Source organism: Hydractinia symbiolongicarpus, chromosome 7 (assembly GCF_029227915.1).
Source record: "Hydractinia symbiolongicarpus strain clone_291-10 chromosome 7, HSymV2.1, whole genome shotgun sequence".
Taxonomy (NCBI): domain Eukaryota; kingdom Metazoa; phylum Cnidaria; class Hydrozoa; order Anthoathecata; family Hydractiniidae; genus Hydractinia; species Hydractinia symbiolongicarpus.
In genome coordinates this window covers 18989386-19001466 of record NC_079881.1, presented here as the reverse complement: position 1 = coordinate 19001466, position 12081 = coordinate 18989386, and the positions used below count along the sequence as shown (strand labels likewise).

The 12081-nt window shown below is 38.0% G+C and overlaps 1 pseudogene; it reads left to right on the top strand.

The window, feature by feature from the left end:
- Positions 1 to 6979: 6979 nt before the first annotated feature.
- LOC130649090 (uncharacterized) lies at positions 6980 to 11363 on the top strand (annotated as a pseudogene).
- The last annotated feature ends 718 nt before the right edge of the window (positions 11364 to 12081 follow it).

The following is a 12081-nucleotide window of genomic DNA, read 5'->3' as shown; positions in this document are numbered from 1 at the left end:
CCTGAAGTGCTGGTGCCAATTGCTTGGAGCAGATTTTGAGAATGATTTGCTGTACAGCCCAGAATAGTAACCCTTTACAATGGCAATCCAACTAGGAGATATACCATACCTTTCCAAAGCAAAAAAGATTAATCTGTGCGGTATTGAGGGATACGCACTTGCGATATCCAACCAAATGGTGGCAAGATCAGTTCTTGCAGAGCGTGCATCTTTTAAAGCTGCCCAGATTGACGACATGTGTTCCCAACAGCCAGGAACATTCGCCATGCACCCCTTTTGAACAGACGTGTTAATAAACTTATTGTTATGGATGACATGTGTTTCTAGTCGCCTTGAAAAAATACTAAAAAATAATTTTCCTTCGACATTTAGGAGGGCTATAGGTCGAAAATCTTTTAGGTTAGATGGTACAGGAGTTTTGGATTTGGGAATGTAAATTTCTTTGGCATGACGCCATTGAAGAGGCACAACACAATTTTTTAAACAACACTTAAATACATTAAACAAGAAGGATGAAATTTTCGTACATTTTTTGTACACTTTGTAAGATATGCCATTTAGCCCAGGAGCTGAGGCGTTCCTACGCGTATATAAAACACTTGCGAAATCAGAAAATTTGAAAGATGTGGCTGAGAAAGCTTTCTTGATCTGCGGAGGTGGTGGAAGACCTGGAAGAAGGGGAAGAGAAGAGTCGTGAAAATTATCAGATAAGCTAGATAATTTATGGTTGTCCAGAACAGACTGTTCAACACAAAGACGAATATCTGATTTAGGGTTAAGCAGGTCCTTTCCTGCTTTGTAGGGATCATTCCTAAAAACCTTTTGAGCGTTCTTAAAGCTCCACTTTCTTCTTCTTCGTTTCTCACCTCGACGCATCACCCTTATTTTTATTCGAACTTGTTGCAACAGTTCTTGCAAGGCAGTTAGTTCCTCCTTGATGGTTGATGAGGCAATCTGCGCTAACAGAACATTTTTCTCCTTAACCAGATTAATGGAACGTATTGTACGCCTGTTAATACTGGCAATGTTTTTTGTTTTATTTGAGGAGCGGCAACCAAATATTTTTGAAGCCTCTTCGTAAATTAAAGTTTCGAGTGTTTTAACTTTCTCAGAAATGGATAGATTGGTACAAGCCTTTAGCTTGCTATGCACAGCACTGTCTAAGTCACTCCAACGCTTATCATTCATCTTACCCCATATAATGGGGGCTTTCTCATCGAGGTTCTGAAGTTTGTTTTTTTCCGTGTGACACAATTTACTTTTGTGGGATGAAATCGAAGTAGAGATTGTGATCTTAAGCTTTTCAGCACCACTGAGAGAACAAACATCCTCCAAAACAACTTTACAGCTTTTCATCAAGTGCTTTTGGAGTACTGTATCATTTTGTTTATTGCAATGATTCTTTTCGAAGTTGGGTATAAAAGAAGTCATAACTATAGGGGTTGATTATGCACAGGATAAGATTGTCAGCCCTGCGTTGCCTGGCGCACAGGGTAAGGCTATAGTTTTCACAGCGGCACCAAGACTGTGAGGATTCGCTAGCGACTAATTAACCCATTAGCCATTCATCCGTTGACGCGTACCGTGGATTAGGGTCCGGTTATAATAAAATCAAAATCAGTATACACAATCGAGTCCTTTAAAACGGTCATGTCGATCCAGTTGCAAACAGTTTACCGGTCTTTCCCAGTGTCACTAGTCTCTCCCAGTGTCCCTAGTCTTTCCCAGTGTCACTAGTCTTTCCCAGTGTCAGGTTGAAACCATTGCGGTCAACAATAAGATGAAAAAGGTTTACAATACAGCAAGCTGCACTGAAGTATCTTGTCTACAGGGACGGTGGATGTAAATAAAATTGGGATTAGGCTCCCAGAAGAAGGTGCTGAATACACTTTCTTGCTTATTACAAGCATGAGTACTGTCCAACTTGGACCTATAACTATTCACTGAGAAAATCTTAAAGAGAAAAAACAATCCTTCAATCACAAACAATACGACACAAGACAGATCTAACAACATAAACGGACTGGTTACAGAACAAACACAAATGGAAAAAATGTATATGTCAAAAATATATAATATAAAAAAAAGAATTATATAAAACCCTCCTGTGCGCCAGAACTTGTGACTCTGGCTGTAGCTTTCCACATGTGTTACAGGGCCCCAACACTCAGCCTTACACAGGAGGTTGTCATGACAGGACCAGCCTGTACATATTTTGACTAAGGACAGCAGGGTTGTCAAGCCTGAAGACCAAGTTAGCAGTCAACCAGGCCGCTGACCTTGACAGCTATCTTGTGTCGAAAACTGAAGATCTGCTGGCTATGCTAAACGGGGGAAAACTGTTTTGCAAGCTAGACCTCAGTCATGCATATCAACAATTGAAGTTGGACAAAGGGTCAAGGGAATACTTAACCGTAAATACACACAAGGGATTATATCAACCGACCAGATTGCAGTATGGCATACACTCGGCATTAGACATGTTCCAACAGGAGATGGAGAAGAAATTAGGACACATACCGCGCCTTACGGTTAGAGTAGAGGATTTCCTGCTTGCAGGAACAAGTCAATCAGACTTGTTGGCAAATCTAAGAGAAACAGTAATCAAAAATTGCGGACTAAGATTAAAGAAAGAAAAGTGTTCTTTCATGGTGAGCGAGGTGATATACTTAGGATTCATGATCAACAGTAGAAGTGACACTCCAGTCAAGTCAAAATTAGATCGATTCTAAAATTACCCACTCCAAGCAAAGTCCACAAATTGAAATTCTAGTATTCAGAGGTGGGTTTTGCTGTTGTGAGGATATAATTATGAATTGAGATATCGTAGCGGAGAGTTAAATGCAAACGCGGATTGCATGCATCGTCTTTCCTGCCTTCAGAGGAATCCTCAGGAGCAAAAAGTGAAGTGATGCTCACCGAACTTGTACATTTTCCTGTTACAGCACATGAAGTACAGAAAGACACCAGAAGAGATCCTGTGCTTGAAAGGGTGCTCGACTTTGTATGCAATGGATGGCCAGAACACATGACGGCCCTGGATCAGTGGAAACCCTACAAAATTCGTCAGAACGAACTGTCAGTCGAGGATGGATGTGTGTTGTGTGGCAACCGAGTAGTAGTGCCAGCAGCTCCGCAATCCAACATTTTGGAAGAATTGCATGTTGGATCTGTTGAATGAAGGCGTTGGCCCGCAGCTACATTTGTTGGCCCAACATGGATCGGGATATCAAGGAAAGTGTTAAAGGATGTCAACCCTGCCAAGAACACCAAAACATCAACCATGGACAAGGTTTCATTTAGACTTTGCCGGACTTTTTCTCGGAAAGGTAATTCTGGTTCCAGTCGACACATTTTCCAAATGGATTGAGGCCTATCCGATTGAGTCCCAACAACTACGGGTTAAAGGCAACAATAGAATGTCTGAGGATCGCCTTCGCCACCCATGGTCTACGCCAGATGTGTGGAACTGATAAGGGGCCAAGTTTTACAAGCAGCGAGTTTGACATATTCATGAAGAACTGTGGCATTCGGCACATCACAAGCGCTCCATACAATCCGTCAACAAAAGGTAGTGCAGAACGAACAGTTCAATCCTTCAAAAGTGCAAGGAAGAAGATGAGTAGTTCTCCATCTGTCGATTCCATTTAAACAAGAGTGAACAGGTTCCTTTTCGGGCATAGAACAACGCCACAAACAGCAAACGAGATGTCTCCGGCGGAACTTTTAATGAACCGGAAGTTGACTACAAAGTTGAGTCTCATCAAACCAAATCTCTAGAGGCGATTGAGTGCAAAACAAGAAAATAATCTCACTGGAAATGCTCCCTCCTGGTCCTTTTCAGTCGGACATGAGGTGTGGATGAGGAGTCATAACCGTACAGATTCGAAATGGGTGCAAGAAGTAATCGAAGCAAAATCAGGACCCGTTTTCTACCACATACATGCAGGCAACAAAATACACCACCGTCACATTGATCAAATCAGGAATAGGAGCGACAGCGGCGAGAATATCTTAGATCCTGTGGTGATACCACAACCAGATTATGAGATAACAAAACAGCAAGCTGTAGTGATTCGACTAGTCTAATGACTCTTATTTTAAGTGGCAGAGTTTAAATCCTCTAAAGATCTCTATGCAAAGCAAGATCTCCCTTTTACAAGGATGGTCTGTACAACCAAGTTAATTGAAAAAGCAACCCTCTGGACAATACAAATATTGCAACAACAAAGTACAAAAAAAGTACCCAAACAAGTACATTACGCGATGAAATAGTACCACCGCAACAACGGTCCAGACAACCGGAAGTCGTTGAAACTAATGCTGTAGCGCCGTGCACGCCAAAAGTTGAAGCTATGCCTGGGGATTTTGAGACACCAAAACGAGTCAGGCGGAAACCTGAACAGCTAGAGGATTATGACTGCTCGACCTAAAAGAACTTAGAGGGGAGAAATGTTATATACTTGGACATTGGAACGGACTAATCCGGTTGCCGTAAAGTTGTTTTGTTTTGTTCTTTTGAGGAATGTTTTTTAGTAAAATAAGATGGCGTCTCTGTGACCACTATTTGTTGTCAGCTCTTTCTTGTTGGTTCAAAATACTACAGTTCGTTGTCTCAACTTGTATAGAGTTTCAATGGCACACGCTCAATGTTTTGACTGCTAGCCTTTTGCGCATGCGCACTTAGTAAAAATCAAAACACACGGAAGCCATCTAGTAGATCTTTGCGGGAGCTTGGCGCCCTTACGCAATTCCTTAATTACTCCACAGGAATACAGCCAGGTAACAAAATTAAACAAATCGTGTAGCAAAACTGCTAACAGATATCTAAATGCAGCTATTCGACTTTTGGGTGAGAACTCATGCGGATGAGGATACAATGCAATGACTTCTTCAAAAACATCCTAGTGCGCAACTGAAGTATGACGCCATGCTATTGCAAGGTCAAACCAAAGATATAAACAATGTTATCTATGACGATATTAATGCTGAATTGATAAGAAAGTGTGCACTTAAAAGGATCCTAACATGAAAATATAAATAAATATAAAACAATGAAAAAGAGTAAGAAACTTTCAAAAAACATGCTCTTACTATATGTAGATTACTAATGTGTTTGATATTGTTTAAAACATGCTGGATTCATAGCCGCCATTTGCAGAATAAACTCGACCGCGTTGTATTCTCGGTTCCAGATTACTTTGCTTCGACAAATGCTGTGACGTAAGGTGTCTCGCACTTTTACAGGAAAAAATATTGTGAGCGCATCAGACGAGAAAGTTATTAAAAATTGAACTTTTGCCTTCTTCCTCACATTCGATAGCAATATCGTACTAGTAAAACATGCACACACAATAAAACAATCTTTTGGCCTTTGTCTATCAAATGTCTGGAAAAGCCACGTGTTAATTAAAAAAGTTTGTTTTTAAAAATTTTTATTGCGGTTACGAACCTTTAAGAACTTATAGACATTATGGTTCATTGTGAAGCTGTTAATTGTCATAATCAGCGTAGATGGTCGTTGGCTTCTTGCAACGGACATGCCGAGTTTTTTGTGAAAAGGTTTGCGTCTGTGCTTTATCACATAGCCAACAAACACTCGAATTTTTTAGGTATGCTGTACACTCAAATACACATTCCATTTAGGATAAAAAGAGAATAAAATTTGTTTCATTCTCTTTAGTTAAGCAACATGTGTTACTGAATGTAATGATGATACGCTAGAAAAAAACGAAGTTCGCAGGGTTAAATGATTAAGACCGTTATCACCAGAATATGAGGCAATTAAGAAAGTGTTATGTGCAACAAAATTGAAAAATGACATGCTAAAGTTATCCAAAGACATGCATACTACGCTTCTTGAGGTAACAAAATCTTCAAATAAATTTCCTGTAGTTAAACCAGAAAGCTTTTCTGTTTCCAGGTTTGCTGCTTTTTATTCTTTGTCACAACCTCTCTAAGGGCTGGGTTCCAAGTCTACCTCTCTTAGCCCTGGGCTCTGTGTCAGTCTGTGTCAGTAACAACGATACGATTTGCAGCTGTCGACTTTTCTTTCTCCAAAGTTTAACAAAAGTTATTGGTTTTGGCGGACGGTGTCAATGAATGTGGCTGGTGTCTTGCAGGAGGCAGGGGATGCTTACTCAAGGGCCCGCACCAGATCCCAATTTCACCAATCCTCGTGTTTCCACATTCACATTTTTTTAATTAAACTTTCCGTCTTAAAAGACTAGTTTTATCTGCATTGCGATGTAGTTACTCCTATTCTCCGCAAGCATAATTTATGGTTAATTTATTTTGATTTATTATCAAAAAAAAACACAGATCCACATAGAAATCTGTTCCAAACGATCTGCAACAGCTCGGATAAGTGTGCACCTATACGAAATAAGCTCTACTCTATATACGATATAGTTGATACACTACCAAATTCCACACACAATCTTAAACGAAACCTTTTTAACAGTTTGCCCACCACGGGTTGACATGAAAACGACACCCCATCTTGGGTGAAGTCTTTTTAACAGGTTTGTCCACCACTGGATGGCACAAAAACCACACCCTATCTTGGGAGTAGGTTGTTTGATGATTTGACAAATCTTCAAGCATATAGATTTTTATTAGAATAAAAAAACCACCTCCTTTAAATTATTTTCATATCTAAGTCAATTATCTATAATTGCGACTGCATTTCTCAATAAAAATTTCAGTTGGTGACAAAATAGTTTATTTAAACTACGCATTAATGCATCAGGTTGATAACTTAAAGAAATTCATCAAGTTCTTTGCTTAACTGCTTTTTTAGAATATTTTTTTCATGTTGATATATCTTGTTTTTATCTGTTTTAAATGCAATAAATAGTTAAAAAATTCTACATTTGAATTGATTCATGTAGGAATTAAACCCACTGCTAATTTTGCAAGTGTTTCTTCCATTTAGAATCTGAATTGAACAATATGTATGAAGTAAGCATGCCAATTGTAATTACTTATTTTCAATTATATTTATATATACTATAATGTAGATGTGCTATAACGTTAAAAAAATCTTTCGCTAAAAAGTATTACAAAAAATTATATATCCTGTAGTGAGAGAAAAGGCAATTGCAAACTTGTCTCACTATCGGACCGATAGCTCAGTTGGCAGAGTAATGGGGCGCTAAACCCAATAGTCACTGGTTCAAATTCCACACAGTCCAAGTTTTCACTTTCGCCGATCCACTACTGAAAATTGTTAAATGTATATGCCTTGTACTGTATTCTACTACTGTTGTACTAAGGTAATGTTACCGAAACACCCGGCTGGGTAGCTGGCCGCGATTGACGGAAGTGAAGGCTTGTGCTGGTTGGCTTGAACCACCAACTGGGCTCGATCCTGTACTGAGGGAAAAAGGCATATGCAAACTCGTCTCACTATCAGACCGATAGCTCAGTATATGTATATACTAAAGATAATTTATTATCTGTCAATTTAGAAAATTAAGATGAAAAAGAGAGGATTTTTATTTAAATTTTATAGTTTTTTCTGTTTTTTTTATTTTTTTTTATTTGAATAACATTTCCGAACGAAAGTTATGCCATGTGTACCTTTATGCAACCTGTTTTTTGAAAAAAAGAAAAAGAACAACAAAATGAATAGGAAAACACCTGATGACTCATCAGTAGATACCAGTGTAACTGCTTCAGGCAATTATTCCTAAAAAGTTTCAATTGCCCAGCAGGAGTAGCTAATTCCCACCGCCATAGGTGTGTTTGTTGTTGGTATAAATAATGACAATTGTCACAAGTCAAAAGGGATTTGATGGTTTGTACCATAAGTCGAGTTTCAAAGACCAGCTACTAAACGATTTGTAATAATTAATGTGCTGCATAATAGTGTCATTAGTATAAACAATAGTATAAAAGTATAAATGATAATATAAATGAGATAGCAAGCCTGACCTGCAGCGTGATTCTCCAGCATTAAGTGCGTATTGAAAAAAATAAGAAACTGTCACATAAGGCACATAAAATAAATTTATGATGGAGGAATAACTGTCCAGCAGGTAAAAATGGTTTGATTTCGAAAAAACTATATGAATGAGCTAGCCAGCAGCAGATGAAGAATGATGAAACACGGCCTGTCGTGAAATATCTGGGATAGATATGGTGTGTGAATGGATCCACAGACTATATATTCGGCGATTCGGTTCAGCTTTGCTGCGGTAGTTATAATTGACATTTTGCTTATTTGACCAATCACATTTGTGCTACATCTCCCATTTTTAAAATTTTGCAGGGTGAAACAAACCTAATTCGTAGGGGGAAGAATGCAAAAAAATGTGGAAATGGAAGAGTAATTAGCTAACGAAAGTGCGTTAAAAGTATTGCTTAAGTACTGCAGCAAAAAAAGTAAAATATACCGCTACATAAAATTTTCGTGTCCCCTTTAATTTTTTGATATGTAAATGCACCAATACGGGTCCGCAATCCGATACGTATCTTACCCTCCTATGTAGCCCTTCGCGAGCAATTGTAGTTATGGTAAATCGGCAAAATTAAATAACGCTCATATTAAGTCATAAGCCGCATTTTGCCTCAACAGGTTATAGCCTAGACGTCCGTGGTGAAAAAGCTACAATCTTTGCCAGTCTATAACAATTTATCGCGCGTCCCTTTACCATTTATTCCCGCGATGCCCCAGAAACTTGAGGTAAGAAATTTGTGACTACTGCAAGATGGTGGCTTTAATCTTGTCACGCATATCGCTCCGCAGCCTCTTGCCTAGAAGCTTAGATAAAATTGGTAATTATAGCAAGCGATAGTGCAGCTAGTGCATGTTGCGAGCGCGCTTGTTCTCAAAATATTCCTTGAAATTAAAAAAGCATAATTTGTTGATTTAAATTTATTTGGAAAAATAATTTTGTATGGGCTTACCATGGCAGTGGGGAGGTGTATGTGTGTGAGAGATATATCACTAAAGATAGCGATAATCCCTGTATTTTATTGTGCTTTCTGATGCTGTTGATTTATATTCTTTTTGTTGGATTTGATAATTGTTTTTTTTGGTTTCTTTGATTTTTATGGCGGTCATTGGATTTGGTGATTTTTCGATTGGAATTGGAGTTGGTGTTTTTGTAGTATAATTTAGGTGGTCGGATTTTGAGATTTATGAGTGGTACTGGTCGCTGCGTTTGATTTGGAATTTCTTCTTTTGGGAGGAGTGTAGTTCTTTTAGTTATTGGATTTTTCTTGTTTGTGGTCACAGGTGGAGACAGAGGTGTAGAGGGATCCTTACCTGACTTACCTGGAGAGGGTTGGCCGCACGTTACGTTGTCTGGTATGGGTGTAGATATATGTTTGTACTGTAATTGTAATTCAATTTGGTGTAATTTAGATTCTATGTGCGTGATGACTTGTTCCAGAAGAATATGGTGAAGGAAGGCTGTATGTTGACATATCTGGTTTCAGTGGGTAGTTCAGTTTTTTGTAAGGGAAATGGTGGGAATGATATTTATGCATGGCCCAAAGTCTCGATTTCTGTTTTTTTTTTTTTTTAATTTTTCTATTAGGAGCAAGTCCAAGCTTTGTTTTTTTTTCTTTTTCGAGGTGTCTTTGGTGCACGAAGGTAGGGGAGTCTTCTGGAGGACCAAACATGTCAAAGTCTTCTGAAACGCCAGTACTGAGTTGATCGCAGTCCAAGATGACTAAAATTTTAAAGCAAAAAATAGCGAACATCACTTTATCATTTATTTTGTCGGGGTTAAAAAGGGGAGGGGGGGAGACCAAAAGGGAGGTGCATGTGAAATAGTTTTATAACGATCCACTGGGTGTCCCACTCAAAGAGAGCATTTTGTTTTCAAATATGTCAAAATAATACCATGTGTTTAATTTGTGTTCCAAATTGGTTGTAATCCATCTAATTTCGTGGATGCGTTTTATCGTTTTCATAGCGTTTAAGTGGCTACATAAAATATGTTGTATGGAAATTTGTGGGGGGCAACCATTTCCAAACATAAATAAAATTAATTTAAATGTATCTGAATCGGATAGAGGGAGGTTAGTAAACAATAACTGCATATCTAAAGACCATGTGTGTATTGGGAAAAAGCTGTCACCATTTATAGACTTATAAATTTCGCCGCGTATTTGTTGGATATTGCTATTGTTAAGATTGCTGAAGAAAATTTCTGTCTTTTTTATATCTCCTTCACCTTTGAGGTTGTGTGTAGAACGTTTTCGCAATGTAGAAAATCGAAAAGAAAAAACGACAGTAAGTACTTAAATACTTTAAATTTGCTATATTAATTCACACTATTATTTTATCAGTATCTCGAAATGTTTTAGCAGCGTTCTCTTAAGTCTGGGAAAATATTGTTTTTCAAAAAATTTGTTTTTGTTTTTATATTTTACCGCACCAAAAGCAAGCAGACGTGTGCTTAGCCCAGCTTATACCCAGCTAGCTACCAATTTTGTTGCTTAAATATATAGTTAAAAAAAGTCATTCAAACTTTGTTCTGATCATGCCTCCACAAAAACACTTGTGTCAAGCTTATTTTTTGCTTTGACTACCAGCGACCTATAACTCTATATACTCCATGTTTGAGTCATAAAGCTAGCTACATATGTTTTATAATTTTAGGCCATCAATGGGATGGACCCCGGAGCACGATGAGCTCTTGATTCCAGAAATTCTAACTGTGGGCCCTTATAAATATAAACATGGTACGCCACAGCGTGGCAATGCCTGGGACCAAATAGCAGATATATTAAATGATATCGATGATCCCAAATTCAGAGTGAATCAATGAGCTGTCAGGGATAGGTACTCGGCAAGGCAAGAAGAAATTGCTAGTGGAAATTCACCACCTGAGTTGACAGATCTGGAAATTGCAATTCAAGATATTATCGATAAGTTTAATGATTTATCTATCCAAAGTACTGGTTCAGAAAATGCTGATAGTGAAAGAAAATCTGCTGAAGAAATGCGTCAGAAAAGTTTAGAAACCTTCAGCGAAACGAAAAAAAGAAATGCTACTTCTGACGATGAGAGCCCAAAAGGTGCATTAAAGCGTCGAGCAAATGGTACTAAACGTTTTTTAAGAATAAAAACTGAAACTGATCGTGAGTTACGTAGAGAAGAGTTAAAAATTCGAGAACATGAGCTTGCAGGACAACGACAACTTATGGCAGATCATCAAAAGGTATTAACTGAATGTATGGAAAGAATTTCACAAAATCAACAAGCAGCTTCACAACAGCACAATCAATTGATGATGACCCAGTTACAATTCCAACAACAACAGTCACAACTGTTTGCAGCTTTAGTAGATAAATTGACAAAATAAACATTAAAAAAAAACTTTGCTTTAAAATTTTGCTTTATGTTTATGTACAGTGTTTAAAAAGTTATTTATAAACATTGCTATAGTCAAATGATTGTTTCTTTCCTTCACTGAAAATAGTTGAATATGTCAGGAGGGTCAATGCCAAAGTAATTTGAGGTAGTATTTTTGTACAGACAACTATGAGCATTTCTCATCAATGCACAACATATATACATTTTTCCAAAGGAGCTAAGACCAATTTTCAGATTCTTTTTGTATATTTTGTACACCCATTCCACAGAAATGCGCACTTGACTTATTGCTTTATTGTATAATTTTTGGTTCTGATTGAGACCTGCATTTCGTCTAAATGGGGCTTGTAGATGAACTCTCAAAGGATATGCAGGGTCCCCATAAATGCAAAGTGTATTTCCAGCAGGCGAGAAGCTATAAATTTGTAATTGATTAAGCAAGCCTGACTCTGCAAGCATACCAGCGTCATGTTTTCTTCCCTCGTATGGACAAGATAAGTTTGCTATGATTCCATTAGGAGCCACAACTGACTGGAACTTTATAGCGTGAATTCGCTTGTGACCATTATACATAACTCTTTGGTTCTCTTGTGCTCTACATATAAGTTGAACAGTGTCATCCACAAAACCTCAACAGTTTTGAAGTGGTGCGCCTTTTCTATGTATGCTATCTGCAAATCTTGAGAGTTCTGTATTTGAGAACCACGGTTGATTTAATGTAGTGACGTGATATGAGAAATTTTGAT